Here is a 10,669-nt window from a genome sequence, read left to right as displayed (position 1 = left end):
GAGGGAGTGCCTGGGAGTGAGCTGCCTCTCCCCTCTCCCTCCTCCTCTCCTGATCTGTCCTCTCAGCTCTCCTTGGGGCTCAGGACCCAAGGTGGTACCCTCCCACAGTCCCATTCTCCTGCCTACAGCTTCTCCTCCATGCTGCTTATTTATCGTGTTTATCTCAGTGTATTTTACTTCTTAAAATCCATTAAACTGTGTAGTAGTAGCTGACCTAGTGGCTTTTACTAACCCCTCTCCATCCTGGATCATGGGGCATATCCTCTGAGACCTAGGTGGCAGCTTAGCCCTAACAGAGACTCACTGTGCAAGATCCAGACCTTGCAGAGCCCTGGAGGGGACATTGGCTGCTCCCTCACTCTTGGCTGCCCTGTAAGCCATCGCTGACCTGTGACAGCCTCAGGTGCCCAGCAGTCTGTCACCATGGTAAGTACAGAGGAGCACAGTTTTCACAATGTTGAAAGTGAATGACCAAAAAAGTGGGGTCCTCATGAGAATAAGGCATACTCCATTATGTGTAATATGTTGAAATACACTTTATATTTAAAAAATAACAAATTTTTAGAAAATGAGCCTTATGGTATTAACACCAGTGGTTCTAATACCATGTGACCATCAAAACTACTCAAAATGTCATTAATATTGACATCCAGGGAGCTAATAGGCTCATCTAATTTCACAGGACATAAATAAAAGTGGTTCCATACATAATTCTCTGAAATGTATACTACTGTAGACAATGTTGCACTGTATTTACAGTGAATATGAGAAGTGTCATGGAGGAGGATGGGAATTTAGGCAATTTAGACTCCTCTACAATTGTCTTTTTTATCTTTTTATATTTTTGGTAGCAGGGATTAAACACAGAGGTGCTTAACCACAGAGCCACATCCCCAGCACTTTTTATTCTAAATTTTGAGAGAGGGTCTCACTAAGTTGTGCAGAGCCTTGCTAAGGTGCTGAGGCTGGCTTCAAACCCATCATTCTTATGCTTCAGTCTCCCAAGCCAAGCTTTTTTCTTTGATACTGGGGAAGTCAGTAAAATGATCTTGGGCTTGTGACTAGCCTGTGTCTCCTCTGCCAGGTGTCATACTGCCACGGGCATGACTGTGTGTCCACCAGCAACCGATCATGATTGCTCTCAACACCAATAGCGTCTGTGTCCAGTGGTTCTGGGATGGAGGAGGTGGGAAGGCAACCCATCATCTCTGGCTGAGGAACAAGGTGACAGGAGTCCAGAGCTCATCAGTCATGCCAGGTGGCATGCTGGTCTCACTTTATCTACCATCGAGGAAGGGGAGCTGGGTGCTTCTCACTGAACATCAGTTCTGCAAAGTATCAGGGGAGTTTGCCTGAACTGGGGAAAAAAGGGATCATCGGTGAAGAAAGAGGAGCTGGTCTAGAGGTGGTTAGAATTCTGGGTGTAGAGTGAAGTGATCAAACTAACTAGACCAAAGGAGCCAGGCTGCCCCAGCGAGCACCAGCGCTGCGAGCCATCCTAACCTCACCAGGACCTTGTTTATATCACCACACTTACTATTGTGATAGTGGCGTCATTGGGAAGGACTGTACCCCATCCATCAAGTCTATGGGTTTTTATTTGGCTTTTGTATTCTTGGTTTTTAACAAGTGCTTTGTTTATTGGCGAGCAATGTGCACAGGAACACTGAAGACTTTGTTGAAGCTGCTGATGGACGGGACTCTGGTGTTTAGATGGAGAAGGGAAAGGGAAAGATTTCCATTCACCCTCTGAGTTCCAGGCATTGCCACTTGGCTAATGGAGAGCTGTGTGACCTCTGGGAGCTTGTGACTTCACATCACTCTCAAGATGAGGAAGAGAAACTTCCTGATCAAGTTCCCCCGAGGAGGACGCTGGGCAGCTGCTGCCTGAGCATCTGCTGCCCTGGAATTCCCAACCTTAGGAGCCCACCCCATGCCAATCAAGTGTGTGTGCATCCACAGCCACTGTGTGTGGTCTCTTGAGATGTGCTTTCCCTGGCTCTACCATGGCACCTGCAGTTGATCCCTGTTGTTAAGTACCAAGGATTTGTTGATTTTTATGTGCAGGATTAAATTGCATGACTATACCATTATATCTTAATGCCTCCTATTGTTGATGAATTTATAGTTGTCTTCAGTTTTTAGCAACTCAGGGCAGCAGGTGTGATTCCAGTTCATCCTCCACAGAGCTCAGCCTTCTTCTGTTAACAGGCTAGGGTTTGACGGAGAGGAAATCGACATTTGTCTATCATGTCCCTCTCACCTGTCATCTGTAGTTGGGTATTTATATTAAGCAACAAGTTTGTCTGCACTGTTGCCTATTCCATTAACATCTCAGAACCTTGAACTCTGGATGACTTGTATGTCACAACTAGTTTTTGGAATTATCACAAGATCATGAAATGCTCTTGAAACCTGTATATTTTTTTGCTGAAATGTCGCATGCTACAGTCTCCTCAGAACAAGGAGATGTTAGTTTCTCTATGTTGCAAGGGCATCAAAGTTTAATACACAGCATGTAGAAATAGAAAAATTAAGAAGGTTTAATCTCTTTAATAGAAAATGTGGAAGAAGCAATTATTGATTTCCTTAAGAAAGGTTAGGTGAATTATATGTCCACCACTGTTCCTAACTTATTTTGTCACCATTTAAAAATCTCACCTCAAATGTCATTCGGGTGGTGTTTTTCCTGCTTAGACTAAGAGTGACCTTCTGAAGTGCAGGCCAGGTAAATAAGTCCTTGATTGTGTCCAGCATCTACATGGAGGTGACTGAGCATCAAGACAGACTGGGCAATGGTCAGCTGCTCCTGGGACCACTCTGAGCTGTTGTTAACTCGCTGCTCTCAGTTTCCATGACAATTGATTGTGGCAGTCCATAAAGCACATGATGTAAGAAACAGCCAAAACTGTACTGGTGAGTAGCCTCTACATCCTATGCTCCTCCACCTGAGACTCTGTGCATGTGACAGAGATTTAAGTTGAGCGTGGGGGAGTCAGGGTAGGTTGACAACCGATGAGTTTTTCCAGGAAGCCATGTTTTGTCAGTGTCACACCAATAAACATCTCAGAAAGTTGGTTATATTTACATGTTCATGTGAGTATGTCTATATAAATGTGTAAAGTTTATACAAAGTTATACAACATACGTATACATATAACAGAAGATTCCAAATTTGATTTTTTAAAGTGAACTGTATTCTTCATTTATTTATGGATTGTCTCATCTCCAACTTTGAAAGTTACATTCTTAAAAGTGCAAGTAAGTACTCAAGTCAGGGAAATGAAGGAGTATACCCCACAATATCGTCATAGTAACAGGCTTTTCCAGGATGGCTTCATCTGAACAGTCAGTGTACGCATTAGTATTTTGACATGGTGTGGGTCTGCTATTTGCATGTGGCAGCATTCTAAGAACTCTCACTGCTATATTTTTCACCAAACTTGAAGCCAAATATTATTCCTGTGCTCTAGGGAGAGTGGGCAGAGGATTGGAGGATCCAGAGCAGCTGGACCCATGTGGGATCCAGCTGTCGTCTGCAACCTTCGCCACCCAGCTTTCAGGAGTTCAAGGGCCTCTGGGTCCTGCCCAGGGGAAGTGAGGCTCACTGCACAGCCTTGGGACCCTGCAGTGTGGCCCAATCCTGTGAGAAGAGGAGGCTCAAAGATTTGACAGGGATGTTCCCCAAATCACTTTTCCATTTCTTTCTGAATATTTCTGATGTGCAACATGCCCCTCATGGGTTTTAATATCCTAACTGGATCCTTAAGCTGGGAGGTCTGGACCTCTTTGCCCTTCAATCAAAAGAAGACTTGGAACAACGGCCTCCTTCTCTGTTGGCAGCATCTTGGGGCAGCAATTCCGCAAATCTCTAATACTTGTGATAATGGTCACTATCTGCCATCAAGAAGTTCTTGACCTTGAATGGTGGCAGCCTCACTATGAGTTACCAGTCCTTTTGATAATTGTTCTACAGTTTGTCGAATCACAGGTAAGTTAACCTCCTGGGATCTGTAGACCCTGAAACATCTCTGTTGGCACAATCAGGCTGATGCACATGACTGTACCTGTCACTAGACTTTTATTTCAGCCTGTGGCATGACATTACCCAAAGCTTTCTGAGTGGCCCAGGTGGAAGCTCATGGACCTCACCACCTGGATGACCAACCACACAGGGTGGGCAGATTTCATCCTGGTGGGAGTCTTCAGTCAATCCCAGCACCCAGCTCTGCTGTGTGTGGTCATCTTCCTGGTTTACCTGATGGCCTGTCTGGAAATGCTCTCCTGATCCTCCTGATTCACTCCAGCACCCAGCTCCACACCCCATGTACTTCTTCATCAGCCAGCTGTCCCTCATGGACATGATGACATCTCTATCACTGTGCCCAAAGTGCTCCTGGACCAGGTGCTGGGCGTGAGTACCATCTCGGTCCCTGAATGTGGGCTTCAGATGTTCCTCTATCTGACATTAGGTGGTTCAGGTAGTTCAGAACATTTCCTTCTGGCAGCCATGGCCTATGACTGCTACGAGGCCATCTGCCATCTACTCCGTTACCCTGTCCTCATTAACCGCAAGGTGTGTCTCCTCCTGGCATCTGGGTGTTGGTTCCTGGGATCAGTGGATGGCTTCATGCTGACTCCTGTCACCATGACCTTCCCATTCTGCAGATCCTGGAAGATCCAGCACTTCTTCTGTGAAGTCCCTGCTGTGATGAAGCTTTCCTGCTCGGACACCTCACTCTACGAGATGCTCATGTACCTGTGCTGTGTCCTCATGCTCCTCATCCCGTGACAGTCATCTCAGGCTCCTATTCCTGCATCCTGCTCACCATCCACAGGATGAACTCAGCAGAGGGCAGGAGGAAGGCCCTAGCCACCTGCTCCTCACACATGATGGTGGTCATGCTCTTCTATGGGGCTGCTGTCTACACCTACATGCTCCCCAGCTCCTACCACACCCCTCAGAAGGACATGGTGGTGTCCGTCTTTTACACCATACCACTCCAGTGCTGAACCCCTTAATCTACAGTTTTAGGAACAAGGATGTCACTGCTGCTCTGAGGAAAATGTTGAGTGTGGGACCTGTCTTTCAGGAAATGGTGAAGTAGGGAATTTTGGTACCATGGTTTCTTCTCCTCCTTTCCATATCTAAGTATCTTTTATTTTTGTAGCCTTTAAAATATATTGACTTCTTAATTTCTTTTTTTTTCTTGTAAACAAATGGGATATATGTTGTTTCTCTGTTTGAACATGGAGTAAGGCGTACCATTTGTGTAATCATAAATTTACATAGGGTAATGTTTTTTGATTCATTCTGTTATTTTTCCCTTCCCTCCACCCCTCCCACCCCTCTTTTCCCTCTATAGAGTCCTTCCTTCCTCCATTCTTGCCCCCCTCCCTAACCCGAACTCTAACCCTAACACTAACCCCTACCACCCCCTATTATGTGTCATCATCTGCTTAACAGCGAGATCATTCGTCCTTTGGCTTTTTGAGATTGGCTTATCTCACTTAGCATGATATTCTCCAATTTCATCCATTTGCCTGCAAATGTCATAATTTTATCATTCTTTATGGCTGAGTAATATTCTATTGTATATATATACCACAGTTTCATTATCCACTCATCAATTGAAGGGCATCTAGGTTGGTTCCACAGTCTGGCTATTGTGAATTGAGCAGCTATGAACATTGATGTGGCTGTATCTCTGTAGTATGCTGATTTTAAGTCCTTTGGGTATAGGCCAAGGAGTGGAGTAGCTGGGTCAAATGGAGGGTCCATTCCAAGTTTTCTAAGGAATCTCCACACTGCTTTCCAGAGTGGCTGCACTAATTTGCAGCCCCACCAGCAATGTATGAGTGTACCTTTCTCCCCACATCCTCGCCAACACCTGTTGTTGCTCGTATTCTTGATAATCGCCATTCTGATTGGGGTGAGATGGAATCTTAGGGTGGTTTTGATTTGCATTTCTCTTATTACTAGAGATGTTGAACATTTTTCCATATGTTTGTTGATTGCTTGTAGATCTTCTTCTGTGAAGTGTCTATTCATTTCCTTAGCCCATTTGTCGACTGGATTATTTGAATTCTTGGAGTAGAGTTTTTTGAGTTCTTTATACATTCTGGAGATTAGTGTTCTACCTGAAGTATGATTGGCAAAGATATTCTCCCACTCTGTAGGCTCTTTCTTTGCATTGCTGATAGTTTCCTTTGCTGAGAGGAAGCTTTTTAGTTTGAATCTATCCCAGTTATTGATTTTTGCTTTTATTTCTTGTGCTATGGGAGTCCTGTTGAGGAAGTCTGGTCCTAAGCCGACATGTTGAAGATCTGGATCTACTTTTTCTTCTATAATCTGCAGGGTCTCTGGACTGATTCCGAGGTCCTAAATCCATTTTGAGTTTAGTTTTGTGCATGGTGAGTTATATGGATTTATTTTCATTCTGTTGCATATGGATTCCCAATTCTCCCAGTACCATTTGTTGAAGAGGCTATCTTTTCTCCATTGCATATTTTTGGCCCCTTTGTGTAGTATGAGAAAATTGTATTTATTTGGGTTTGTGTCCGTGTCCTCTATTCTGTACCATTGATCTACCTTTCTATTTTGGTACCAATACAATGCGGTTTTTGTTACTATTGCTTTGTAGTAGAGTTGAAGATCTGGTATTGTGATACCCCCTGCTTCTCTCTTTCCGCTAAGGATTGCTTTAGCTACTCTGGGTTTCTTCTTCATCCAGATGAATTTCATAATTTCTTGCTCTATTTCTGTAAGGTATGTCATTGGGATTTTAATTGGAATTGCATTGAATCTGTATAGCACTTTTGGTAGTATGGCCATTTTGTCAATATCAATTCTTCCTATCCAAGAACATGGGAGATCTTTCCATCTTCTAAGGTGTTCTTTAATTTCTTTCTTTAGTGTTCTGTAGTTCTCCTTGTAGAGGCCTTTCACCTCTTTTGTGAGATTGATTCCCAAGTATGTTATTTTTTTTGAGGTTATTGTGAATGGGGTAGTTTTCCTAATTATTCTTTCCAAAGATTCATCACTTATGTATAAAAATGCATTACATTTATGTGCATTGATCTTATATCCCGCTAATTTACTGAATTCACTTATGAGTTCTAAAGTTTTCTGGTGGAATTTCCAGGTTCCTCTAAATATATAATCATGTCATCAGTGAACAGGGTTAGTTTGAGTTCTTCTTTTCCTATTCTTATCCCTTTAATTTCTTTGGTCTGTCTAATTGCTCTGGCTAGAGTTTCAAGGACGATATCGAATAGAAGTGGTGAAAGAGGGCATCCCTGCCTTCTTCCAGTTTTTAGGGAGAATGCTTTCAGTTTTTCACCATTTAGAATGATAGTAGCCGTGGGCTTAGTGTAGATGGCCTTTACAATGTTAAGGAATGTTCCCACTATCCCTATTTTTTCTAGTGTTTTGATCATGAATGCTTTTTCTGCATCTATTGAAATAATCATGTGATTCTTCACTTTAAGTCTATCTATTTTGTTGGAGTACAGATTTTCAAAATAGCTTCTAATTATGTTTTGTACTTCAATCATGTCTGTTGTGATATTTCCTTTATCATTCTGAATTTTAGTGATTTGAGTTTTCTCTCATCTTCTCTTTGTTAGTGTGGCTAAAGGTTTATCAATTTTATTTATTTTTTCGAAGAACCAACTATTTATTTTGTCAATTTTTTGTATTATTTCTTTTGTTTCAATTTCGTTGATTTCAGCTCTGAGTTTAACTATTTCCTGTCTTCTACTACTTTTGGTGTTGGTCTGTTCTTCTTTTTCTAGGGCTTTGAGCCATAGTGTTAGTTCATTTATTTGTTGAGTTTTACTTCTTTTATTGAATGCTCTCCATGAAATAAATTTTCCTCTAAGTACTGCTTTCATAGTGTCCGAGAGATTTTGATATGATGTTTCTTTGTTCTCATTTACCTCTAAGAATTTTTAAATTTCCTTCCTAATATCTTCTGTTATCCATTCATCATATAATAGCATATTGTTTAATGTCCAGGTTTTGGAGTAGTTTCTGTTTTTTACTCTTTCATTTATTTCTAATTTGAATCCATTATGATCTGATAGAATACAAGGTAGTGTCTCTGTCTTCTTGTATTTTCTAACATTAGCTTTGTGGAATAATATATGGCCTATTTTAGAGAAGGATCCATGTGCTGCTGAGAAGAAAGTGTATTTGCTCTCGGTTGGATGGTATATTATATAAATGTCTGTTAAGTCTAAATTATTGATTGTGTTATTGAGATCTATGGTTTTTTTTTTTTTTGTTCAATTTTTGTCTGGAAGATCTGTCCAGTGGTGAGAGAGGCATGTTAAAATCACCTAGCATTATTGTGTTATGGTCTATTTGGTTTCTGAAATTGAGAAGGATTTGTTTGACATACATGGATGAGCCACTGTTTGGGGCATAGATGTTTATGATTGTTATATCTTGCTGATTATGCTTCCCTTAAGCAGTATGAAATGACCTTCTTTATCCCTTCTGACTAACTTTGGCTTGAAGTCCACATTATCGGAAATGAGGATGGATACTCCAGCTTTTTTGCTGAGTCCATGTGCATGGTATGTTTTTCCCCATCCTTTCACCTTTAGTCTATGGGTATCTCTTTCTATGAGGTGAGTCTCTTGCAGGCAACATATTGTTGGATCTTTCTTTTTAATTCAGTCTGCCAGGCTATGTCTTTTGATTGATGAGTTCATGCCATTAACATTCAGGGTTGTTATTGAGATATGATTTGTATTCCCAGTCATTTGGCTCATTTTTAAAATTTTATTTATTTTTGACATGACTTGGTTCCTCCTTTATTTGACAATTCCTTTAGGATAATTCTTCCCTTTGCTGATTTGCTTCTTAGTTTTTCATCTCTTCTTCATGGAATATTTTGCTGAGAATGTTCTGTAATGCTGGCTTTCTTTTTGTAAATTCCTTTAGCTTTTGTTTATCATGGAGGTTCTGTCTTCCAGGTGTTCTATCCTACTGGATATGCTTTCTATGGAGTTCTTAATTCGATTTATTATTTTCTTCATTTCAAGGATTTCTGTGTGGTTTTTTTTCAGTATCTCTAACTCTTTATTGAAATGATCTTTTGCTTCCTGTATTTGCTCTTTTAACTGTTGATTGGTGCGATCATTCAATGCCTGCATTTGCTCTTTCATCTCATCATTCAGTGCCTGCATTTGCTCTTTCATCTCATTGTTTGCTTCCCTGATCATTTTAATTTTGTACATTCTGAACTCCTTTTCTGTCATTTCTTCTGCCATGCTGTCATTGTGTTTTATTGATGTAACATCTAGATTTGTTGGGCATTTTCTTCCCTGTTTTCTCATATTTTTCAGGTATCAGTGGACCGCTGAGATATTGCAGATTTCCTCTATTGACTTATAATATCCTTGAAGATTTCTAGTATATCCCCTCTTAGCCTTCAGTGGGCTGAAGTCTTGGAGGAAGTTGATAATGCGGTGCTCCACAAGGAAGCTGCCTCTCTAGGAGTGGTGACCTTCAGGTGGGGTATATTCCCTGCTAGTGGGCAGAGGTGCCTCCACTTGTTGACCAATGGTCCTCCAAAGGGGAACTAGGCTGTGGGCTGAGGCAAGGCCTGTTTGGGCCTGTGTCTCTCTTTTTTCCGTCCTTGTGGGAAAACCTCACTGGGCAGGGAAGACTCACCAGGTGGTGAGGTCTCGCTGGTCAGTTCCCCTCCTAGAGGTTCCCCTCAGTCTAGAACTACCACCTGGGCTGGGCTGCCTTCCACTGCAATGTTCCCAGGGGTCCAGACCTCCCACCTGGGCCTGGGAGCCTCACCCTTCGCAGACGAGTCTCCTTAGGCTGCCTCTCCTCAGAGAATCTGCCTGCAGTCCTGGAACCTTCGCTCGTCCCCAAGTTTGTCTCTGTGCGGCTCTTCCACCAAGAAGCCTTCTAGGTCCTGGGACCCTGCTCTGCACCTAATCACCTGGCTGTGCGGCCTCTCCTCTGAGCAGCCACCTGGAGCCCTGTATAGACAGTCTGAGCCCCAGCAACCCACCACACACCTCTTCCTCCAGGAAGCCGCCCAGTGTTCCAGTGCGGTCGCTAGGAGTCCAAGCAACTCACTGTGCACCTCCTCCTCCCGACAACTGCCCGTAGCCCTGGTGTAGTTACTCCGAGTCCAAGTGACCTGCCGCGCTCCTCCTCTTCTTCTGGGCAGCCCCTTGGTGTTCAGGAGCAATTGCTCTGAGTCCAAACAACTCACCACTCATCTCCTCCTCTGGGGAGCCGCCCATAACCCTGGTGCAGTTACTTCGAGTCCAAGTACCCGCTGCGCCCCTCCTCCTCCTCTGGTCAGCCCCACCAGTGTTCAGGAGGGGTCGCTCTGAGTCCAAACAGCTGCTCCTCTGGGCAGCCGCCCAGAGCCCCGGTGGGTTGCTCCGAGTCCCAGCATTGTGCTGAGCGTCCTCCTCTATGATGCTCCCAGTTGTCCGTGTTCATTGCTCCAGCAGGGGGAGGGATGTCTCATTGGGCAACTCTACTTCACAAAGTTCCCTGCGTTCCAGGATGACCGCCCCATCCAGGACGCCTCCCCAACTGGAGAGACTCACCTGGTGGCTTTGAGTTGGTTCCAAGTCTCTCAATATCTCCTCTTCTTGAATCCTGAGTCCTGGAGCAACATGAAAT

The 10,669-nt window shown here is 43.3% G+C and overlaps 1 pseudogene across 1 annotated transcript; it reads left to right on the top strand.

The window, feature by feature from the left end:
* The first annotated feature begins 4,141 nt into the window (after positions 1-4,141).
* On the top strand, positions 4,142-5,108 carry LOC306663250 (olfactory receptor 2T29-like; annotated as a pseudogene). The gene has a single exon. The product of its transcript is annotated as an olfactory receptor 2T29-like (transcript).
* The last annotated feature ends 5,561 nt before the right edge of the window (positions 5,109-10,669 follow it).

This window comes from Sciurus vulgaris (genome assembly GCF_902686455.1).
Source record: "Sciurus vulgaris genome assembly, chromosome: 6".
Classification (NCBI taxonomy): Eukaryota; Metazoa; Chordata; class Mammalia; order Rodentia; family Sciuridae; genus Sciurus; species Sciurus vulgaris.
The sequence above is the reverse complement of the archived record's forward strand: the minus strand, read 5'-3'. Positions and strand labels throughout refer to the sequence as shown.